The following is a 6,848-nucleotide window of genomic DNA, read 5'->3' on the forward strand; positions in this document are numbered from 1 at the left end:
TGTGCCTCACGTCCCAGCTATGGAGTCACCTCCCTGGGGAAGCCTCTCCAGCAAGCCTCCTGGGCATGCGTGTTTGCAGCTGGTCTGAGCATGGCTTTGCTCCTGCTCCCACATCTCGGTGGTGGTGGGAAAGCCTCTGTGAGTGAGGTTGCATTTTGGGTTAGTGTGGACGGAGTGGAGAGCCCGGGCAAGGCCGGGTGGCATTCCGGCAGAAGGAACAGTGTGTGCAAGGCTTAGGAGTGTGGCCGACCACAGACAGCAGCCCCTCTCTGGGCGCACGCACAGTGCAGATGAGGAGGACCCTACACTCCCCTGCACCCGCCCGGCCCCGCCCCATCCACTGGCTCTAGCCCTCCCAGGGGGCTGCCTGGCCTTGAGCAGATCTCCAGGCCTCGGTATGTTTGTACATGCTGTTCCTTCTGCTGGAACACTTTTCCCCATCTTGTCTGTTAACAGAGAGCAGCCCCTCCTTACTGCCTGGCTCACACACCACTCATCCCAGAAGACCTCCATGAGCCCTGTACTTAGTCACATAAACAGCAGCAAGCCCTGCCCTGTCTTTCCCATGCTCTACAACACTGGCCCATTTCACAGATGGGGAAACTGAGGCATGGAGCACAAACTCACTCTCAGGTGGCAGCCGAAAGTCCGTGTAAGCAAAGCCAAGCCCCCATGACTTTCCTCCTTGAGTGTTTTTTTACCTCCTGGAGCCCGGTTTCTTCAGTCACAGATGAGCTAGTCCTGCCTTACCCTCCTCACCCCTGGGAAGGTGGTAGGGTCCGTGCGGCCTGTAGGAGTGGAATTCTTGTCGGTGGCAGGTCTCACACCATACCACACAGGGCAGGCTGCAGCATGTGGGCCTCAGGGCCAGGCCCTGGCAGGCAGCAGGGCAAAGCCATGGACCTCAGCATCTCCTCTGGGAAGCGGGGTGGCAGCAGCTCTGTCTTGGGGGTGCTACTGGGTGTGACAAAAGGGGACTAGTGAGACATTAGGTTGAGCTCAGGACCGGGCTGGCTTTCTTATTCGTTTTTGTCCTCTCTTCTGAGTTTAACAGTGAGGACCTGTCATGTGCTACACACGATCCCAGAGAGATCAGAGTCAGATGGACCATGCACGATGGCCACACCATGGTCACCGAGGGTGACAGGCTGCAGGGACCCAGGCGGAGTGCTCCGAGTTCCCCATCAGCCTCAAGGAGCTTGAGAAGGCTTTAGAAGGAGCTCACGTGTCCGGGGTGCCTTGGCCTTGGGGCTGAAGAGTTTGCACGTCTTCCCAGCTGTCTCCACCACGTTTTCCTGTATGAAAGATTTCACGTGAACAACCCCTTACCACCTCCCCAAGTCCTGGGACCGGGGTTCATCCCATCTTACAGACGAGGAAACTGAGGCTCAGCCAGGTGGAGGCCAGCAGCCCAGGCTCTGCTCCAACTACTGTTGGCAGAGTCTGGAGAAGAGGCAAGGTGTCCTTGAAGGGCCTCGAGGGACAAGCAGAGGCCTCATTCAGGTGACGCCAGGACACTCCCCTGACTCCAGAGCCAGCGACAATCCCACTGGGATCAGGAAGAGCCCCCTTCTCAGGCCTTCGGGGAGCCTTGCTGTGTGGCTGGCACCACGTTTTGTAATCTTCCATGGCCCGCAGGTGGGTACTGTCAGTATCCCCATTATACAGGTTAGGAGACTGAGGTGGAGGGAGCCCAGCATCACACAGTGGTGAATGTCAGAGCCAGGATTCTGGGTGGCAAAGGGAGTGGGTGGTTGGGTGCCCCCTGCCAGGGAGCAGGCCAGCACCCCAAAAAGAGGGGCTGCTGAAGACTCCACCAGGGCTGCCGTTGGGCCCAGGTGTCTACAGGGCACTAGGAACGTCAGCCTGCCAATAGACACTCTGTGGTTCACGGGTAGAGAATGGATGGGGGAGGGGCTGGGGACCCCCACTGGGGCCCAGGTGGCAGCAGGAAGGAGAAGCCTTGGACAACCTGGCTGGTTCCTGCTTTCCTGAAGCTGCTTAAGCCCTTGGGCCCAGGGCTGACCCTCAGGAGACAGAAACGTCAGAAGTAGGCATTCCCAGGAAAGAGCAAAGCAGACGCCTGTGCCAGCTTTCGGGGGTGCCTAGGGACGCAGGCGTGGGAGACCCAAGAGACTGTGCGTGTGCACAAGGGAGAGGATGTGTGTCCGTGTGTGCGGTGGGAGGCGTGCAGGCGCTCCCAGCAGGGCGTGGCTCTGTGAGCACGTGTAGGTGTGTGTGGCAGCCAAGTGTGGCCTGTGGGTGTGCACACGTTTGTGCATGCACGCGTGTGTGAGAGTGTTCACCTGCAGGTCTGAGTGCAGAGTGTGTGTGTGTGTGTGGGGGGTCATGGATCACCATCTTGTGCTGTGTCCCCCCATACACACTTGATGGCCACAAGTCTCTCTTGGTGGCACCAGGGGATCGAGCGTTCCCAGCCATCTGTGCAAGTGCCACGTACCATTACACACGGGGAAACTGAGGCACGGAGAGGGGAGCAGGTTGTCTGACTTCACAGCTAGCAGAGGGCGGAGGGACTTGAACATCTGCCCCTGATTGCAGGCCGTGCCCTTTGACCCACCCTGGACCAAGGGGGCTGAGCCTGGTTGGAGGCAGGGGCTGGGCCTCCACTCAAAGCTGTCACTCCACAGACCATTATTCCCCCGACTTCTGTGAGGCGTATTCATTGCCTAAAGTTGCAGGTATGAAAACTGGCCCTAACTGGCAATGTGACCTGTCCACGTCACAGACGGAGCTGTCTGTCACAAGGGGGGCACCCGACAGCACACCTGCCTCGGAGTCTGTTCGGGTCTGTACACCTGCACTCACCTATAAGGCTGGGGGGCTTGACGCTTTGCCCAGCTCCTCAAACCCAGTGCTCTCTGGAGACTAAGGAGAGTACCGCAAGGATCTGCACCCCCCATGGTCCCAGCAGAACCTAAAAGACCCTGCTCTTAGGGACAGCCAGTGGGAGGGTGGCACAGGCGGGCTCCCCAGGCCCGGGTACTGGCAGGGCCAAACCAACCCAGCAGGTTGGGCAGGAACTGGGTGGGTCTCCTTCCTCCCAGCACCTCACCCCTACAGGACTAGGGTGACCTTATTCCTGGCCCTGAGGACAGTCTGGGGCAATGGACAGAAAGGTCAGAGCTCTGCTGTCACCCGCATGGGACCAGGCCACCGTCCCGGCTCTCCATGTCAGCTCTGCATGTGCCCATGGAGATCAGAGTGTAGTCCTCAGAGCGCGTGGTGACCCTCGATAGAGCAAAGGCTGGAAGGGCTCAGCACAGAACAACTGCTCAGTACATGCTAACTGCTGTGAATTCAGGCTCGCCTAACACTGTGTCTGGAAGAGGTCTAAGCAGGAGTGGGGGGCCTGGGAGAGCGCTGGAGCAGGACCCACCAGCGCCCCGACGCCCCGACGCCTCTGCATTCCGATACGGCCCTTTGCGCAGCAACAGCTCCCATTCTTGATGGTCCTGACAGCTCTTGGGGTTCAGAGCTCTAGCTCTGGGGTCAGCCTGTCTGGAGTCCAGCCCTGGTTCTGCCCGATGGCTGGGTGGCTTTGGATCTGTCCCTTAACTGCTCTGGGCTGCAGTTTCTTCACCTGAGCAAAGGGAATAATCGCAGCACCTGCTCCACTGAGACCTTTGAGGACTGAGTGAGCTGCTGTTGTGCAGCCCTGGCCCAAAGTACCCCAACCCTGCCTGCACCTCCAGCCACCCCTGCGACTGGGCTTTGGAGTCCCCCTCCTCTCTGCCTGTCTTGGAGGCAGCCCCTGCCCCTCTGACAGTCCCATTAGCCCTGCCTCGGACCAGGAGCTGTTCTCAGGTGGGGCGCAGGGCACATGAAACAATGGCTAAGTTCGGGAGTGGCAGGAGAACAGCAAGGGAGTTCGCGGGGTCAGGATCTGGTCCTGTTGTGCTTCAGCTCTGTGAGGGTGGGTGTGAACTGGGCCAGGCCCAAGGCCAAAGCCCGGTCGGGGGAGGTGGGCCCAGCAGGCCAGGGCGCCCTGCCCGGCCCTGTGCACAGATGGCCAGGAGGTCCCTGAGGCCAAGGCCTGTATGCTTGAGGTGGGGAGGGGGAGGCCTCAATGCCACAGGAGCTTAGCCAACTGGTCAGGCACCCAAAGATGGTGCCTAGCTGGGAGACCCCTGCTGAATTCCACATGCATCCCGGCCCCCACTGTGTGTCCCTTGCTGACTGTGGTCCTCCCAGGGCGGCCCACACCCTCCACCCACCTGCCCGCTTCCCACCAGCCATGCTGTCTGCCTCACACACGCTCAGTCCTTCCCACTAGTCTGCTGCATTCCGGGACACCCAAGGTGGGGGCCTCGGGGGCAGGGAGTGCCCCCTGAAACAATCCCACCTGATGGGAGCTGGCTGGAGCTGCCTAGGAGCCCGTGACAAGCGCGGCTTTCTGTCCAAAGAGGCTAGACTGAGATGTGCTCTCTGGTGACGAAGCCCCACTCGTCCACAGCCGGATCCCAGCTCCTGACACTGGCCAAACACTCACCTTGGCAACCAGTTTTCCTGGTTCTGCTGAGCAGATTCTGAGCCGTTGCTCAAGCAGTACCCTCTGCCTGGAACGCCTTCCTGCCCTCTCCCTCGGATGAACCAGCCTTCAAAGCCTTCTCCAGGAAGCCTTGATTCCCCGGGTGGAAAGCCATCCCCAGTCCTTTCTAGGTCTCTGATTATCTGGTTATACAATGGAGACTTGACCGAGCCACCCGGGAGATGGCGGTCCTTTAGGGCTGGGACTGCAGCTAAGTGACCCTGGAGTGTGAAGCACCTAGAACAGTGCCTGGCGCAGAGTAGATGGTTCTTAAATGAAAGAGAGGAAAAGATGAGTGAGGCTGAGCGGTGCAGAGAAAAGAGACCAGCCAGCCCCGAGCCCCCAATAGGGCTGTAACTGCCACATCATCCCTGTGAGCGCCAGCCCTATGCTGAGTCCTATTGTCACTCAGTGTCCTGAGTCCACGCACAGGCTAGCCCTGATCCTAGAAGCAGCCTGAGCCCTGATCCACACGGAACTCTGAATCCCAGTGACACACTAAACCCTGATCCCGGTCACATGCTGAGCTCTGATCTTGCTCATTGAGTGAAGCTTAGCCCTTGTCACTCACTGAGCCCTGATCCCTATTTACATTCTGAGACCTAATTTTGGTCAGACATTGAACCCCAACCCTGGTTACACATTAAGCCCTGATCCTACCCCCAACGTATTACTGGCCCCAGTTTTAGCAACTGAACCCTGACCCTGTCTGCTCCCTGACGGCCTGACCCTGTTTCTGAGTCACGACGCTTTTGCATCTACTCTGCCCCTCCCTCACCAGGCAGCTGGAGAGAGGGGGCTCAGCCCAGGCACCCCCCCACCAGCCCCTAGTTCTGAGCCCCATCCGAGGTGGACCTGGGGCTGGTTCCCCAGGACTGCACGTTAAGGAGGAGCCCACCTGCCCACTCCTTTTGTGCCGCCTGCAGCCCCTCCGCCCTCCCCTGCTGGCCCAGAGTGGCATCAGCCCAGCCACCCTGCCTCCCCGCGTGCTGTCGAGGGGATGACCCTGGGAACAGGGCCCCAGCACTCAGAGCTCCTTGGAGCCAGGGGAGCTCAGTAAACACCACGGAATACAGCTTCCTGGCACCACCGCCTGGGGAAATGGGGTCAGCCTCCTGCAGCCTGCCCGTTCTTGGCTCTGGACTCCAGTTGTCCCCAGCAACCTCTCTTGGGCTGTCCCGCCTCCAGGGCAGACAATATGGACCCTACCGCAGGCAGACACCTCACAGGACTACCAGCCTGGGTCCAGAATGACCCGCCTCCGCCCATCACAGTGGCACCTCAATTCCATTATTGGTACTTCATTGCTTTTGGCTTCAGCCCTCTCCCGCCTCTTTTAAAAAAAAAAGAAAAGAAGAGAAACCACTGTTTGTGAAGCACCTATCATGTCCCCCAGGCCTAGGCCCTGTGCTCAGCGTCCGTCGGGCCTCAGTCAGGCTTCACTGAATGAATGGGGGCTGCCTCCACTCCCACACTTTCCAGAGCCTGGGCCGTAAGGTCCCAGCAGCCCATTTTACAGGTGAGAAAACTGAGGCAGAAGGCTTAGACGAGCTTTCATGGCTAGTAACGACTCTGCTCTTGCGTCCCACAGCCCATCCAGCAGTCAATCCTGTGCCTTCAGAGTTTATCCAGAATCCCACCACACTGCTCCCCATCATCGTCACCGTCAGCTCCCCCTGCACCCCCTCACTGTCACAGGAGCACCCGTGGCCCCGGCTCTGCCTCTGCTCTGCAGCCATTCTCCACATACCAGCCTGAAGGGCCCCGTAACACAGTAAGTTCGATGTGTCCCTCCGTTGCCCAGAACCTCCGGACACCACACCCGCGCGAGAGGCCTCCCTGGCCACCCAATGTGAACAGCAGCACCCCTCCTGCCTCCATCCTCAGCTTTCTTCTCCTCAGTGCCGTTCATAACCCTGGGCTCCGATTACGTATTTGTTGCTATGTCTCCCCACTAGGACGGAAGCCCCTTGAGAGCAAGGACTTAGTCTGTTTGTGTCACATGGGCTCCGCCCAGATAATTTGTACCATTTGCTGAATGAGCGCCTGAATGCACAGAGAGCAGCAGAACCAGGACGCAAACCCATTTTGGTTAATGACTAAGGGGGTGCTGTTTCCTGTGTGACCTAGGGAGGGGGCGACTTCACCGAAAGGTGCATCTGTGAGCAGGGCCAGGACCTGCTGCCTGCTCACACGTTCTCTCTCTCCCTGGTCATCTGTGGTTCTTCCAGGTGTGGATGCCTGCCAGGCCCAGGCCCCGATGAGGAGGGAGGAGGGAGGAGGGAGGAGGAGGAGA

Source organism: Hipposideros armiger, unplaced genomic scaffold (genome assembly GCF_001890085.2).
Source record: "Hipposideros armiger isolate ML-2016 unplaced genomic scaffold, ASM189008v1 scaffold_280, whole genome shotgun sequence".
NCBI classification, from domain to species: Eukaryota; Metazoa; Chordata; class Mammalia; order Chiroptera; family Hipposideridae; genus Hipposideros; species Hipposideros armiger.